General features: G+C 33.5%; 1 protein-coding gene across 13 annotated transcripts in view; it reads right to left on the reverse strand.

The window, feature by feature from the left end:
- Positions 1-18,545, reverse strand: part of SOX5 (SRY-box transcription factor 5) — a 993,366-nt gene that overhangs the window by 704,647 nt on the left and 270,174 nt on the right. The gene's annotated exons all lie outside the window — the stretch shown is intronic.

The raw sequence follows: 18,545 nt of genomic DNA on the forward strand, positions 1-18,545 counted from the left end.
CTACACACACACACACACACACATATACATACACACACATTTACTGAGTATTTACTGCATACCTAGTCTGTGCTAAGAAGTATATAAGGCACTGAGGAAGTACAGAAGTGTAAATTATGATTATTAACTAAAAGGAGTATTCAGACTGACTGAAAAGACAGAATTTTGAGAACACAATTAACATACTACAAAGTGCTAAATGGAATACAATCAATGAAATAGATTGAATGAAAGAGCTAGGATCAATGATGTTACAGGAAGGAAAAATGTGACTTATTAAAAGGAAAAACTTTCTAAGTATCAGCAGTGTCCAAATGAATCAGCTGATTTGATAAGCAATGAATATCTATCACTAAAAACATTCAAGTTAGGTGATGATCAATAAAGAATGATACAAAAGATTTTCTATGGTTGTTGTGAGGTTGACCCAGCCTAAATAATATTGTCTAGTACCATCTCGCATGTCTTAGATTCCATAATTCCATAAAATAAATTTTTAGCAAGGAAGGGAAAGTTTATTTTGCAGGTTCTTTACAGAGAAGTCATCTTGAAGAAATTTGGTATCGAATTTAATTTTGAAAGATGAATTGGACATTAAAAAGTGGTGATAAGAATAAAATAAATAAATAAATTACAAAGAGAATTACAAGTGCAAGGAGAGGAGTAGAGATAATAAACAGTTATGGGAAAGACAGTGAAAAAGGTCTACCTCACTGACATGAAGAGGAACTTGGGGGAGCAGGGGTGGTGGGGATGGGGTGAGCGGGGGTGGGGAGCAGGCAACAGAATAAAAGCTGCCTCAGCAGAAAGGAGACCTCTCAAACGGTCTGGTCAAGAGGTTTTTCATGGATTTAACTGTAAGAGAAGTTGATTGAGGAGAAAGAGCATTATGGATGAAATGTGAACCAGGAGGCAGTTAGGGTTCAGTACTGAGTTGTGCGGGACTAGAAACCTGATTTTCACTACTAAACAGCACAGTAGGCAAATTACTTGACCTCCCTCTAGTTCAGTATCCATATCATAGGATTGGTATGAAGGTTAAAAGAGTTAATCTATGGAAGGCATTTAGAAAAGTACCCAGCACATAGAGTACTCAATAAATGTTAGTTACGATTATTAATTACAATACACTTATTGCTAGCCAATATGTTTTAATTTATACCCAATTGATATAAAAATTATGGTAAAGGAAAAGAGAGATGATTTAGTTTAGTATGGTATACTTTCCTGAGAGAGTTGCTGCAAAGAGGAATAAACTTCCTTGGAATACAGTGATTTTTAAAAAATTATTATTTGAAGTATTTATGAAGGAGTGCCTGGGTGGCTCAGTCAGTTGAGCATCTGACACTTGGTTTCAGCTTGGGTCATGATTTCAGGGTCCTGGGATCAAGCCCCATATCAGACTCTGTGCTCAGCAGGGAGTCTGCTTCAAGATTCTCTCTCCCTCTCCCTCTGCTCCTCCCCCAGCTCGTGCTCACTCTCTCTCAAATAAATAAAATCTTTTAAGAAATAGATAAATAAATACATAAATAAAGTATTTATGAGAAGTAGGAAAAATTATCATAATTTGTAAGGAAGTTTTCTGCAATGAATGGGAAATTAGATTATATGCCTCTTAGTTCCCTTTTCATTCTAAAGTGCTGAAGTTCTGGGCGCCTGGGTGGCTCAGTTGGTTAAGCAACTGCCTTCGGCTCAGGTCATGATCCCAGGGTCCTGGGATCGAGTCCCGCATCGGGCTCCCTGCTCTGCGGGGAGCCTGCTTCTCCCTCTCCCACTCCGCCTGCTTGTGTTCCCTCTCTCGCTGTGTCTCTCTCTGTCAAATAAATAAATAAAATCTTTAAAAAAATAAAAAAATAAAGTGCTGAAGTTCTAATTGATTAACAGTAAATCTAGCAAGTTAATAAAGAATCCATATTTTTTAATCTTTGGAGAGAAATGAAATTTAAGTAATAATTTCCCTCAACTTTGGGCTGATGGAGTAATATAATATTAGGAGTGTAAGCTCTAGAACAAGACTGTCTGGATTCAAATCCAGGTGGTATCATTTAATTCTCTTGCATAAGCTTGGGCAGCTTCCTAAATTTTTCCATGCCTCAGTTCCCCCAAATATAAAATTGAGATAATAGAACTTATGGGATTGTTCTGAGGACTGAATGAGTTGATACATGTAAACTGCTTATAAATTTCTTATGAGTGTTCAACGTATGTTAACTATATCACTGTCACTGAGATTTAAAATGTAGAATGGGAAAGAATAGGAAATACTAAATTTTAGAGAAAAAACTACTGTATATCTAAAACAAGAGTACGTTTTGTAACTTTCTTTTTATGCCTTACCATCTATTCACCCTTTGTAATGCTTAAATAAATATGACTGAAATTTTTAGCAAAAAAGTTAGCCGAAGGAGATCCAAAAGTACAAACTTACAGTTATAAAATAAATAAGTCATGAAGATATAATGTATAGCATGGTGACTATAGTTAACAATATTGTATTCTATATTTGAAAGTTGCTAAGATAGATCTTAAAAGTCCTCACCACAAAAATAAAATATTTATAACTACATATGGGGACCAACATTAGCTACACTTATTGTGGTAATCATTTTGCAATATATACATTCATCAAATCATTGTTGTGCACCTGAAATTAATATAATATTATATGTCAATTATACCTCAATTAAAAAAATAAAAGCATAAATTATACCTCAATTAAAAAAATAAAAGCATACTTAATGCAATGACAATATCTACTCATTATAATACCATGTTTAACAAAGGGAAAGAGAGACAGAAAGGAAAGAATAGAAAAGAAAAAGAGCAGTTAGCTGATGGACTCAGCCTGACCAGTTGTGGAGTACATGAACTATAAATGACTATACGGTGAAGTATCATTCAGTCAAATTTATATTACTTAGATCTGCCATGGCTACCAACACTCATGCTCAGGAAATACATTTACCCAGTTTCTATTGGGGAACTTATATTACATTTTATTTTTGGTCTTTTGAATTGTAATATACCCTACTCTTCCCAAAAACCCATACCATAACACATTCCAGAGAAATAAATCTTTAGGAGAGTGGACAAAACATGCTAAATATTGACATTTCCCCTATAGGGAAAAAAATCAATGCCATCTTACTATTTATCAAATTAGACAAGATTATGCATAATTTCCTCAGGTTGAATTTAATCATCTGAAATGTACAGATTGGCATATCACTACTGCCTTAATATTTCTGAGCCAAATAGAGCTACACAGTTTTTCCTCTGCACCGCTGAGCATGCTATCTCAATTCTCTCCTCATTTCCACCATTCAAGACCCAACTCAGATATTGTGGTCTTAGCTATGCCTTTCTGGATTCCCACTTCTTCTCCACAGCCTTCATCCCCTGCCCATGAAACCTCTTACTTCTCTGATACATTAAATACAACAGAGAACGTCAGTTAAAAGTCAGTTATGCAATGCACAGGTATCATCCGATGAAAATAGACCAACTACTCAGGGGCAGCATAACTGGTAAGAGGAGTCAGGAATCTCTCCCAAGTAGTTTCATAGAGTGGATATGGTAGGTTGCAATGAAAGATTTCCACAGCACAATTCTTGGTAGTCATAATGCATTTTATGGGGCTCTTTCTTTTTTTTTTTTTTCATTTTTTTAATTTTTTTTCATTTTTTTATTCTTATGTTAATCCCCATACATTACATCATTAGTTCTAGATGAAGTGTTCCATGATTCATTGTTTGTGCATAACACCCAGTGCTCCATGCAGAACGTGCCCTCCTCAATACCCACCACCAGGCTAACCCATCCTCCCACCCCCCTCCCCTCTAGAACCCTCAGTTTGTTTTTCAGAGGGGGCTCTTTCTTTCAGCAACATTGAGTCTGAGCCTATGACACCATACTAAAGCAGATATCATAAAGGCCACTTACTTGGGATTATTAGAAGGGATTCAGGCACACACCTCAGCATCTCTTGCTTCATTCAGAGACAGATTTCAGAGCATCTCAATATATCTGCATATCCCTCAAACCATGTTCCCTAAGTATTGTTTGTTGCCATTGGGTTTCTCTTAGATGCTGTGGGACAACAAATTTGAAATTGTTGTCTCTGAAAGAAGGGGAATTCAGATACTCTACATGGCCAAAGACTAATCAAATGCCTATGATTAAATTAGTTTTAAGCTGACCCCCATCTTGAGAAAACTAGCATGCCTAGCAAAGACCACATCTGGATGCGAAGTACTCAGAAGTGAGGTATTAACCTCTGCATCCTGCCTTTCAACAGAGGACTGACATACTCTTGCCATCCTCATCCCCAGGACTTTCTATCACTTTTGAGGCCCAGGATCTCATTTTACTTAGAGTTGTGTCCTCTGCAGCAACCAGAAACATGCTTGGCATATTATGGTATAACTGTCACATGGAGATACCTCCTGCCTCCTGCTTTTCCATCCAACTCATTACACAACTTCTGACAAAGTACTGGGATGGATAAATAGTAGGCACACCCAAGATGGGTTCACCATCAACAAATTGGGCATGTATCCCATGCTGCCTCCAAATTGTCTCATAAAGAAGTTATTAAAAAGAAGATGAACCAATATAGAATGTGTTGAACTTTATTTCTGTCCATTTTGAGTAATTTTGTTCAAGGAGAATTGAAAACAGATGGTTAAAATCAAGAAAATAGACTAAAACCCTAGTTAATGAACATCTTGGAGATGGCTGTGCATGTATTTAGTATATGTTTAACTAAGATAAGCTTGCTAAGCAATATTTATATGTGTAGCATTTCTACTTTCTCAGAGCTACTGTTTCAAACTAGTGCATCCTCAAAGAAATTTTAAATCAGATTCCACCTCTGGTCACATTCCTGCACACTTGTACTTTCTAGTAGTTATGCAGCCTTAATCCTCTTGAAATTTTAGATCATAATTCCAAGAGTTATTAGGTTGGAAAACAGCTTCTGGGCAAGTGATGTTATTCAAAAAACTTTTTATATCAGAAATAATAGTTGGATTATTTCTGCCTCACAGATAGTCTCGAGGTCTGATTTTTAATATAATTCTGACATGAGTGTTCCTTCCTTTTAAATAACAATACTTTCAAAACAAAAGGGAAAGATGGGGGAATAAATAAAGAAAATACAATGGTTTGTTGAAAAATACAAAGGTTAAAATTAACTTTGACCTTCCTTTTCTATTCAGTTTACCCTATTCTTCTGTATTCCAGTGACATTAAGTAAATACTTTAATATTTGCTATTTAAGGGCATATCAACATCTTGAGCTCTATTAAGTCTCTATAAGCGTTATTTCCTTTTTAAAATTGTTAGTCATAATGTATATATTTTCTTTTAAAAAACACATTATTTACTTTTGAAAAGTTATTCCATTCCAAAAATTAAAGTATTTGTTTATGCTCTGTATCAGTACAGATAAAGTTTAAAAATAGAAAAAGTGGTCATGCATCGAAGTTCACTTATTTAAGTATCCATCTGAGGTGTGCTGGTAATGGAAGAATACAGAATTCATTTTATAAAACAGTTTCTTTCAATGAAAAAAGACAAGTTCATTTGAATAATAGATAAAATATATTTTACTTTATTTTAATAAATTGCTTCATTATGGATTTAATAATCACTTTTTTATTGAGGTTTGCAGTTATAAAAGTGAGAATAAAGGGGGACATGCAGGAGGACTTTTACAAATTCAACTGTGAAACACATCTCTAAATGCATGGACATGAATTATGCTTACAACAATGAGGTAACCGCTTCATTTAAAAAAAGTGACTATAGAAACACTAGAATGGTACTGGAAGATTTAAATTATGGTTTTAAAAATGTAGATATCTTAATAAGGAATAATACATATTGTCCATTATATAAGATCTAAAATTTTTCAAAGGATTCTAAAAATTTTATTTCCGAGGTATTATTCTCAGTGATAGTGGGGCCAAGTGGAATTCACATAAAGGCAAAAGTTGGCACAACATGAAGAACTACCCAATGGCCTGAGACAGATCAAATCTGAAGCAGTGTGATCCAACCCTACCATTGGGATTTTATGAGTAAACCCTGGATAAACTTGTTGGCGGTGTTATGGCATTTTATCCTAGCCATGTAGACCTTAGTTTAATGTATTACAAATTCTGAGAAACATTTTGTTCCTCTTGATTTTTTCCTAATCCAAAAATCAGAACAAAGAATTTAGACATGTTTATGTAGCAATCTATATATATAGAAAATGCTCTCATTTGAAAAACTGTGTATAAAGTACTAAAGCAATCTCTATCAAAATTCCAATGGCATTTCTCACAGAAATAGAAAAACAATCCTAAAATTGGTATGGAATCACAGAAGAACCTGAATAGCCAATGCAATACTGAGAACAAAGAATAAAGCTGGAGACATCACACTTCCTGATTCCAAACTATACTACGCAGCTATGGTAATCAAAACAGTGTGGTACTGGCATAAAAATAGACACATAAGATCAATGGAACTGAACTGAGATCCCATAAATAAACCCCTGTATGTAGGGACAACTAATATTTGATGAGGGAGTCAAAGATACTCAATGGGGAAAGGATCATCTCTTTAATAAATGAAGCCTGGAAAGCTGGATAACCACAAGCAGAAGAATGAAATTGGACCCCTATCTTACACCATTCACAAAAATTAACATAAAATACATGAATACTTGAACATGAGACCTGAAACTGTAATACTCCAAGAGGAAAACATAAGGGGAAAGCTCCTTGATATATGAATTATGACATTGATACTTATAGTTAAAAAATATGTATTTTTCCTTAAAATAAAAGCAATATATTCATTAAAGAAAGGCAACTATCACATGCAATCAAAAAGGTGAAATTTTTAAAAAATCAGCCATAGTCCTTTAATCCAGGCATAGCCTTTCAGCATTTTGCGTATGTTCTTCTAGAATTTTTGTTCTGTGCATGCTACACACCTGTGTGTGTGTGTGCATGCACCCACATATCCAATCAATAAATATTTCTTTTTTTAAAAAAGATTTTATTTATCTACCTGACAGAGAGATAGAGAGCACAAGTAGGCAGAGAGGCAGGCAGAGGGGAAGGGAGAAGCAGGCTCCCCACTGAGCAGGGAGCCTGACGCGGAGCTCGATCCCAGGACCCTGGGATCATGACCTGAGCTGAAGGCAGCTGCTTAACCGACTGAGCCTCCCAGGCACCCCTGAATATTTCTTAAATGTTTACCATTACCCAGGTTCTGATTTCCCATGTCATTACATCATTTTTAAATGAAATTAATATTCCATCACATAGAAACACCACAATTTTTTGAACATAGAGCCCATTTTTTAAATATCAATTGTTTTCAATTTCATGCTACTATAAACACCATATATGAAACATTAGCTAACTTCCTAGAAGCACAAGCATCAACATTATCAGATTTTCTTTCTTTTTCGTTCTTTTTTAAGTAGGCTCCAACACGGGGCTTGAACTCATGACACAGATCAATGCCTGAGCTGAGATCAAGAGTCGGATGCTTAACTGACTGAGCCACCCAGGTGCCCCAACATTAACAGATTTTAATGTGTACTATGAAATGAATCTTTGGTGCAGGGATACAATTGGTAACACAAGCCTCAGTCAAGGACAGGCCTAATCTCACTGCAATATCTTCATTGGTTATTGTGTTATTTTTTATCTTTTCTAATTTGCTAAATGAAGTAAAATCTCACAATTGATTTGCATTCCTGGAATTATAAAAATCAAACATTTGATATGTTTGACTCCCAATATTAATTGAATATTCAAGTTATTTTTTCTACTTTTCTATTAATTTGTTAGCAGTTTCAAATATATTTTATTTACATATATTGAATATATAAAATTGCCAATAGTCAGTTTTAACGAAAATGGTACTTTATATCATTAAACCTAGTATACTGCAAACGTATTTCTCAGTTCCTCATTTGTTTGTCAGTCTTACCATTGAAGATGCAAAAAGCTTTTATGTTTATGTATCAAACCTAACCACATTTTTCCTTTGTGATTTCTGCCTTTGGTATAATGCTTAAAAACAACTTCTAGCCCTCCCCCCACTTACATAAATATTCACCAACACTATCTCTTAATACTCTTATAGTGTCTTTTATTAAAAATGTAAATCTATAATCCTTCTAGAATTTATATTAGCAATGGCATAGGAACTGACTTTAACTTTTTTCTAAATAGTTAGAAAATTGTCCTTAAACCATGCCTAAAATGACACTTGTATCAAAAAGCTTTAAGAGGGAAATTTCATAATTACAGGTTAAACATCATGTTTGTATTATGTTATGTTATATTATGTCATGTCACATCATATTATATTTTAAAACACCAGTTATTCACTATAAAATGTTTAATTCTCTAACGGATGCCTAGATACATACATCATCTAGGAAAATAACATCATGGTTCATAATTACTTTAAAAATTAGGAAATATTTATTGCATTTTATAATGAATCTCAGCAGTTCAACTTCACTAATTTATGCAAAATGTATTTTCATTTACAGAATGTGACTGTGGGCAAGACTTCTTCCATTGAGAAGATGTATAACCTAATTATGAAAAAGTTCTATGGAGACAGTTTGGTTTCAAGGTTTTTTCTCAGATTAAATTATTATTGTTAGAACTGCTTTGTTGCTTAGTGTTCTAAAGAAAGACACAAAAATAAGCAATTGCTTGCTCACATGCATCATTTTAAAAATTTTTGGTCAACAGCTCATGCATTATTGTATCTGGAAGGAAAAATTCTCTTAATTATGAACAATTGCTGAATAAGAGAACAATGCTTGGTTGTTATTAAATTATTAAGACATATTATCATCTGACTTTAAAAAGTAATATAGTCTAATTTTCCTATAACTTTTGAATGATTCTCATTCATCATTCCTTATCAATCAAGAAATGGAAAGCTACAGCCAAAGAAATTATACATAGACCATTATTTTCTGCTAGTGTTTTAGGGCTGTTTCAAGTACATCAGCATGAGCTACTCAAACAGCAATATCTTGTTCCAAGACCAGTACAGTGGAGCATCTCTATGTGACTGCATTATGTTACTTAAATTGAGGTACATTTTGAAATGAACTCTGCAATTCAAATTGTGCTAATAAAATTCCTCCAGTGCATATATATGTACACTTGAAACACCCAGAAAATAAGCTTAATAATGTTATGCAAAGCTATTCAGATGGATAATAGATATTTGTAGGTAGAACATGCAGATGATCAAGTATAATCAGGCATTTAAACAAATAATTTTGAGTTAAGGAAAAAATTATAAAAGTACGGTGCCCTTAGATTTAAACAGGCTGTTTGTTAGCATGCTTTTCATGATGTTTTTACTTACGACATTTCATTAACTTTAGAAAGCTAAGCTGAAAGTTTATCAAAATGGAGACATTCAAGAGATCGAGGTGCAACAATGAAATATGATCTACAATGCTGTGTAAAGTGTTGTGAAAAAGAGTAAGATATAGAAACATGATGCTGTTCAGGAAATATGTGATCACATAATGAGTTATTAATTAATAAACAAGGGATTCAAATCAAAGACCAGCATTGAATCAGTTTTACCATATGGTACTATAGAACTGTGGATGAGGTTGTAGAGCATGGACAGTTAGTTGTGCAAGTAAGTAGTATCATAAGCCCTGTATTTATATAACTGTAAAAATCAATCAGTGCCTTCTTCTTTTTTAAAAAATAATAACCAATGAAAAAAATAATAATAATAACCAATGTTTTGATTTCAGAGGGTCATTGGATTTTCCTACGACCTTTCAGTCTTCTTAATTACTATGTGTTCAGAGTGATGCACATTTTTATGCACAGGTGGCAGACCTTATCAAAATCAACTTCAATCACATGCACTATTTTGTTTTGGTGGTGGTTTTTGTTGTTGTTGTTGTTTTTCCCCCTAAACTGCCACCTACATTAAAATGTAAGAGTGTGCTGCTGAGTTCTCATTAATGTTGTACAATTTAGATGATAGCTTTGTCAACAAAGGGGCTCATTCTCAAAGGCCAGTGAACCCTGTCGGGATAAATGCCTTAAAAATTGTATATTGCAGAGTAATCTTTAATTATAAAGAACTTACTTGACAATTTGCAATATATTGGGATTATTTTCCTTTTTCAAGCAATAAAGAGTTTTACTGTCTAGATTAGGGTGACCGAGGGAAAAAAGTGATTGCATTTGATAAATAGTTAAAGCAAAGAGCTTGCTTCTTTGCAAGTAAAAGAGAACGGTGACCAAAAGGCATGTACAAATAGCATTAGGATCACAAATTATTAACTAGCTAAATGGTTAAAGCAAATAACTATAAATGCAGTGACATTTTAAAATAATGTTAATACAGCAGGAGATAAGCAAAGCAAAAATAACTGCCATCAAGGGTACAACCAACCACTATCCTCAATTTACCTCTAAAAAATCTGGGATTCACAACACCTATGCAAGGTGCTTATTTTTGTTGCATTATTTTTGGTTAACGGCATATAAAATCTGATATTCAATGAAGCCTTTTTGTGGGTATTTTTGATATGTGCAAAAGGGTATTTTAACATTACAATGTATTTTAAAGTGTATATAAATAAAATAACCATAATTTTATAGCTTGAAAACATTTTGCTTCATTTCAATCTAATGGCAATGTCTTAATCCTTCATTACATTTCTTAGAACAAGTAATAGAAAGAATAAATGCTGGGCGCCTGGGTGGCTCAGTTGGTTAAGCGACTGCCTTCGGCTCAGGTCATGATCCTGGAGTCCCGGGATCGAGTCCCGCATCGGGCTCCCTGCTTGGCAGGGAGCCTGCTTCTCCCTCTGACCCTCGCCCCTCTCATTTGCTCTCTCTCTCTCATTCTCTCTGTCTCAAATAAATAAATAAAATCTTTAAAAAAAAAAAAAGAAAGAATAAATGCTTATTTTACTATCCTATTATTCTTCATTTCCATTTCTTTACAAGCATCTTAAATGGTTTTACCTAATTTCAAAGATGTATCAGTTTAATCTATACTATTTGCAACCATATTTTTCCCTCCTAAAATATAATACACACCACTAAAGAAATAAGTAAAAACTATCATAACTCTTTGCTGTATTATTTTAATGCTTAATTATTATGATTAAATGTATACAATATTTACAGTTCAGCAAATAGTAAGAAAGCACATACCTACATAACCATCACCTAGTACATTACTGGCACTCTCCCTTTGATCCAAAGTTCCCCCTCACCTAAATACTTCCTCCCTCAGCTCAGCTTCTTTCCTTATTCTTAGAAGTTAGGACTCCCTGGCTCTTGTAGTAGTATTCCTTTGCTTTTCAATATTTCAGTATTTCTTTGCTTTTCAACATCTCATTGACTATTCTATAAATTTCCACCTTGATGATAATTATTTCCAATTTTTGGCAAATACAAATATTTCTCATGTGAACATTCTTATACATATTTCCTGATACACATATGTACATATTTCTCTGGGATATATATCTAAGATTGCTATGCTTGAGCAGGGGATATAAATTTCACCTTTATTAGGTATTATACCCAAAACTGGTTGCTCCAATTGATAGCCCAACCAGCACTGTATAAATAGCTATTACTCTGCATCCTTGCCAATGCTTTGACCTGCTAGCTATTTTAGTTTTCCCCATTCTGAAGCACATATAGTGGGATCTCATTATAAGTTTAATTTGTATTTCCATGAATACTACTGATATTAAGCCCTTTTAAATATGTTTGGACATTTGGACATACTACTGGCCATTTGGATTTCTTCTTTTGCCCATTTTCTTATTAGATTGTATGAATTGTTACACTGATATATAGTTTTTAAAAATCTATTCTGGATACGATCTTTGTCAATGATGTCCTGCAAATTTATTCTACCACTCCATGTCCTGTCTTTTCTCTCTTTTTATGGTGCTTTCTGATAAACAATAAAATAATGTAGCCTCTAATGTAAAAGATGAACTCTGGACAATAATGATGTGTCAATTATAAATTGTAAACAGAATAAAAGTACCATTCTGGTAGGATATGTTAATAAAGGAGGCTATGAATGTGTTGGGGGCGGGTACCAGGAGGTATATGAAAAATCTCTGTTCTCTCTGCTCATACTTCTCTGAACCTAAAAGTGCTCTGTAAAAAAAAGTCTATTTAAAAATAATGTAGGATGTGTGCTTTCTTCATTTAAGAGATCCTTCTCTACTCCCAAGTCATTAAGTTATTTTCTTAGATTCTCTTAGATTCTTTTTGCCTCTTACACTTAGATTGTGACCAACTGAAATTGATTTTTGTGTGTGGTGTGAGGTAAATTTTGTTTTTTTCCATAGATAATCAATTTTCCTAGTACCAACTATTAAAAAGTCTGTTATTTTTCTATTGCTTTACAGTACCACCTTTATTGTAAATAAAGTGCCCATATATGCAAGAGTCTGTTTCTGAGTTCTCTAGTCTCGCTTATTTGCTTACTTGTCTACCCCTACCACATTACCACGTTTTTTCAATTAACAGTTTTATAACGTCAGCAAGGCAAATACTCCTACCCATTCCTTCTTTTCCAAGAGTGTCTTTACTATTCTTTGTCTTGTTCACTAGAATCAACTTGTCACATTCCCCCCAGTGCGCGCACACACACACACACACCCCAACACTTAAAAAACTATCTAAATAAATAACAAAGAAACAAAGATAAAACAACCAGTTGACATTTTCTTTGTGATTACACTGTATTTATAAATCAATCTGGCAGTAAGGGGCATCTCTACAATATTGGATCTTTTAGACCATGAACATCATTTATTTCAGCCTTGAAAATATTTCTTAAAGTTTCACAATTTTCCCCATAGAGATACTACATATCTCTTATTATTAAACATGAGGTAAGGGTACCTGGGTGGCTCAGTTGGTTAAGCTCAAGTCATGATCCCAGGGTCCTGAGATCAAGCCCACTGTGGGGATCCCTGCTTAGCAGGGAGCCTGCTTCTCCCTCTACCCCTCCCCCTACTCCCCTGCTTGTGTGAGCTCTCTCTCTCTCTCTAAAATAAATAAAATCTTAAAAAAAAAAAAACCCACGAGGTAAAAAGTGATGCTGATATATAGAAATACAGTTGATTTCTTATATTGTATGCATCAAACTTGCTAAACACTCTTTTTAATTCATTTTATCTGCCAATATGACAGTTGGTTGTTTCTTTTCCAATAATAACTCTATTTCTTTATCTTGCCTTACTACATTGGCTAGCATCTCCAGAAAAAATGCTAAATAGCAGGAGTGATAGAAAATATCCTTGTCTTGTTCTTGATCACAAAAAGAAAGTTTCCAACTTTTACTATTATAATTTATATTTGCTATAGGTATTTTATATCACATTAAGGAAATGTTTTCCTATTTTTAGTTTTCTAAAACTTTTAAAAATCAGAAATAGATGTTGAATGTTATTAAATGCTTTTTCTGTATTAATTGAAATGATCACATGATACTTTTCTTTAATCTGTATTATATAGATTGATTTTTTTACATGTTAGCAAACCTAGAATTTCTGTAATAAACCAACTTGGTCATGATTAATGATCCTTTTTATATATTGCTGAATTTGATTTGGTAATATTTGGTTGATGGTTTTTCCATTTATATTCATGAGAGGAATTTACCTGTGAAGGTACTTTTTCATATCATACTTGTCAAGTTTGGTATCAAGGTTATATGATCTTTATATATAAAGTAAGTTTAGGATTATCACATCTTCTACTTTTTGAAAAAGACTTATATAAAATTAGATTTATTTCTTCCTTGAATTTATCTGTGAAGCCACCTGGGTCTGGAATTTTCTTTATAGGAGGATTTTTTTAATTACTGAATTAAATTGCTTTAATGGTTACAGAACTATTCAGGTTCTCCCTTTCTTCTTGAGTAAATTTTGCTACATTGTATTTTTCTAGGAATTCAACAATTCATCCAATTCTTCATATTTACCAGTGTGAAGTTGGTAACATGAAGTTCATAATATTCATTACTGTCTGTTTAATCTTTACACAACAGTTATGATGTAGCCTTTGTCATTCTTTTTTTTTTTTTTAAAGATTTTATTTATTTATTCATGAGAGACAGAGAGAGAGAGGCAGAGGGAGAAGCAGGCTCCCAAGGAGCAGGGAGCCCGATGTGGGACTCGATCCCAGGACCCTGAGATCATGACCTGAGCCAAAGGCAGACGCTTAACCATCTGAGCCACCCAGGCGCCCAGCCTTTGTCATTCTTGATGTTGGTTACTTGCCCTTTATCACTTGCTCTCTTGTTTGGTCTCATCAGAGGACTGGAAAATTTATTCATCTTTTGCAACAATTTTTGGCTTTCTTGGTCCTCTCCATGTGACTGTCTCCCACTTTGCTAATTATGTTCTTGCTTTAATTGACTTCTTGATTTTATTACTCTGGTTTTATTTTGCTTTTGTTTTTGCTTTTCTGAAATGTCTCCTTATTTTCACTCTTTCTTTTTCCTAGTACATTTATTTAAGATATAATTTTCCCAGGAAGTACTTGTTAAAGGCATTCTATAATTGTTACATGTAAAATAATTCAATTTGGTTAGTTTAAAATATTTAAAATTACTATTGTGATTTCTTTGGAATCTTGAAACTTATTTCTAGCTATATATTTTTTTTATTTGCAACTTGATTTCTAGTGAAACTGGTAGGATTCCAGTTCTTTGAAAATGGTTGAGACCTATTTTATGACTCAACATACAGACAATTTTTGTAATTTTTCCATGTTTTCTTCAAAATAATGTGAGTTTTGTAGTTGTATGCAAGGCTCTGTATATGCCTATCAGATCAAGTTTCTTAATCTTGTCTTTCAACTCTATATCCTTACTGATTTTTTCTGTCTACTTTATTCCATCGATTACTAAAAGAAGTGGGTTAAAATGTTATTCTGGGTTTGCTTATTTATCTTTGCTGTTTTGGCAATTTGTACTTAATATATTTTGAGATTATGTTATTATGGGCATTTAGATTTTAAATTATTTATCTTCCTATTGACTTGAAACTTCAGTTATTTACAAAGTGACTCTATTTCTAGTAATGGTTTGGGCTTTAAAGTCTATTTTGTTTAATCAGTATAGTTACACCAGTGTCCATGTGATAAATATTTGCAGAGTATAGTGTCTTCTATTATTATTTACATTTTACACATGAGGAATCAGTGGTTAAGGAACATACCCAACAGTAGACAGCCATAAGTGGTACCATCAGGAACTGAACTCAAACAATGTGTCTCCAAAGTCTAAGCCTCTCAACATTATAGTTCTCTTATAAATTCCAAAGAGTAAAGTCAGCTTAGGTTCAGGGGGGCTATGCTCTCACTCCAATTTCTGCAAAGAATTTCTGATGAATTGCTCTCTGATTTGATGTTTCACTTAGCTTTGAGTTAAATTTTCATTTCTTTAATATTCTCTTAACATTATACTTTTTAAAATTCTTTACCACACACACAAAAAAAGAAATATTCTTGATCCAGAACTGCAATATTCAACCTCTTTCACTCACACACAAGAGACAGAAATCTTTAAAATAGTGCTCTTTGCCTTTGAAATAGGCATGAATTACCAACAACTTTCCCATGCCAATGCTTGTCCCATGCCATTGAACTGCAACACAGTATTTCAGTCTGCCCTAACCTAAAAGAGGCAGGGGGCTGCAATGTGATTAAGATTTCTGAGCAACTGTATGGCTCTACTGAGAAGGAAAGCTTATTGCAACCTGACCTCAGGAAAAAGTCAAAAAGGATGGGTGCTAAGCTGATTCATTTCTTCTTGAGTAGACATATTTAGTATTTTTAATAGGAACACTAAGCAACTTAGGTAAACCTTTTGGATTCCATACTTCTTATATTTTCAAATTTTAGTATGAAATCATACTTGTTATTTAAAATACTGTGTAGGTTGCCTGGGTGGCTCATCTGCCTTTGGTCATGATCCTGGGGTCCTGGGATCGAGTCCCACAGCGGGCTCCCTGCTCAATGGGGAGTCTGCTTCTCCCTCTACCCCTCCTCCCTGCTTGTGATCTTTCTCTCTCACTCTCTCTCTCTCAAATAAATAAATAAAATCTTTAGAAAAATAAAGAAATAAATAATTGTGTAAACTAGGAAGAAAATTAAAACTGCTCATAATTCCATGATCTAGAGCTAATATTTGATGTATTAACTTTCAGGTATTCTTCCTGTTAATTTGTATGTATTTGTAATATATATTTATAAGTGAGTGTATATTTGTGTGTGCATGTACGTGTGTACACACACAAATTTAGAAATACAATGTATCTTTAGTGTGGATTCTGTCTTGTTTAATATTACATTATGCATAATTTCATGTGAGTTTAAAAATTCTTTAAAAATATTTTGACTGTATAATACAAATTTACTCAAATTTATCCAACTACTGCTCCATTGCTGGACAGTTTAGTCAATCTCAAACTCTTCTCATTATAAATATATGAAAATGAACAAATATATTTATATCAATTTTGTCTCTTTCTTTAATTATTTCATTAAGTTAGATTCCTGGAAGTGAAACTGTCAAATACTGCTAATTGGGCCCTAATATCCAGTCTCTTATTATTCCACTATAATAACTACCCCAGATTCATCTCCCAGAATAAAAACTACATTTTCTAGCCTTTTAAAGTATGGCATTGCTGTATGACTATGTTCTAGCCAATGGAATGTAAATGGAAGGGGTGTGAACACCTTTCAGAAGATTTCCTTAAAGGGGGGAGCATGATCTTCTCCTAGCAACATTTCCTTCCTGTTGCTAGCACATGGACATGATGACTGGGATACCAATTCTGGATATTTTAAAAGACTAGGTAAAAGCCACGTGTTCAGGGTAACAGAGCAAGAGACGAAGGATCTGGGTCCCTGATGACTATGGAAACACCCAACCAGCAATAAACTGCTTATACAGACTTCACAAAGAGAAAATGTAAATTTCCATCTTTTTAAAAACTATTTTGGATTACTTGTAACCAAATGTTTTCCAAACTAGTGAAGTGGAAATGTTGCATAGAATGCTTTGGAAACATTTAAGGCTCATACCAGAGATGGACAAGTCACTTTCTGGAAAGTTGAACAAATATAACCCTTTTCCAGCAGTATTGAAAGCACCCATCTCCCCACATTCTTGTTACAACATTGTCATTCCAAACTGCTTTTTACTGGATGGATAGTAATGTAGCCTTGCATTTCTTTTATTAGTGTATTGTATTAGAATTGCATTCTTCATTAATTATTTGTTCTTACATTTTATCTTTTTAAATTAAGATGTCAGTGCCTTCTTATAATAACGGCTCTTTACAGGTGACATTGGCAATATTTATTAGAAGTAGCCCCAGATTTACATTTGCCGTCTAATTGTATTGATATTGGTGTTTTCACTGGCAAAACTACAGAAGTTTCATATTTGCAATCATCCATTTGTGACTTATTCCGCTTCTGTTAACATAAAAATCCATTACTCACAATGCTTTCTTCCATATTTTATCATGTCATTTGTCTGTGATATATGAAGTCTTATTTATAAATAATTTAAGGATATAATTTAGGTTTTAACAATTTTTAAAGAAGATAACAACTACGATTGATTCTAAAGGTTTTCACAAAGAAACTTGCATCTTGAAGTTCTAAAAACCTAAGTCATAAGACCTTAAGAGTGGATTAGTGAATAAATAAGTTGTAGCTCACTATTCAAAAAAGACCATTTTTCCATAATTCTTTTTAGTAATAAACAGAAAGAATTCCTTTTCCATCTTACTAGTGACAAACTTCTAAACAAAGGATCCCTTACCTCTGACCTTTTCTGCTGTCGCCCACATGATAGTCAGTCAACCACCAGAATATAAGAGTCTAGGTCTGTGGTCAAACTTTCAGTTCCTGTTCCCAAAGTATAACTTTTTTGAAAAGACAAACAAGCATTTCATAAATGCACTCACAGACAGATGCCCACTAAATATTTCTGCTAAGCAAATTGGAAAATATCTGTTTGGCCTGAGCAACACTGCATTTTTGTATGTGTTTACAAAAACATACTTAATAGCCTATGGAAGTTTTGGTAAAATGTGTGACTTACCTATTGTGACCTAAAATAGTTCTTTTGCAACAACAACAAAAAAGCAGGAACAAATGTTTTAAAAAATATTTTTCAATGGAGAAAAAAAGCTTTTGCAACTTCAAGAAAAGTGTATCTCATTAAGAAAATGAAAATAAAAGAAATGTTGCTATCATCTTCCAGTTTAGAGACAGTACCTTCATAATGAGTTTCCGAAGTATAATTACAAATCCAGTTGTCATCTGAATATAAAAGACTATAAACTATAGTTTAATATGCATATGTCATATATTTCACTTATAAATTAAAAATAAGAGAAGGCATATAAACTTTCATTTTTGTAAAGCAGCAAATATAGTAATAGATTTTTTAAAGGTGCG

Source organism: Leptonychotes weddellii, chromosome 5 (genome assembly GCF_054177405.1).
Source record: "Leptonychotes weddellii isolate Sample4059 chromosome 5, ASM5417740v2, whole genome shotgun sequence".
Lineage (NCBI taxonomy): Eukaryota > Metazoa > Chordata > Mammalia > Carnivora > Phocidae > Leptonychotes > Leptonychotes weddellii.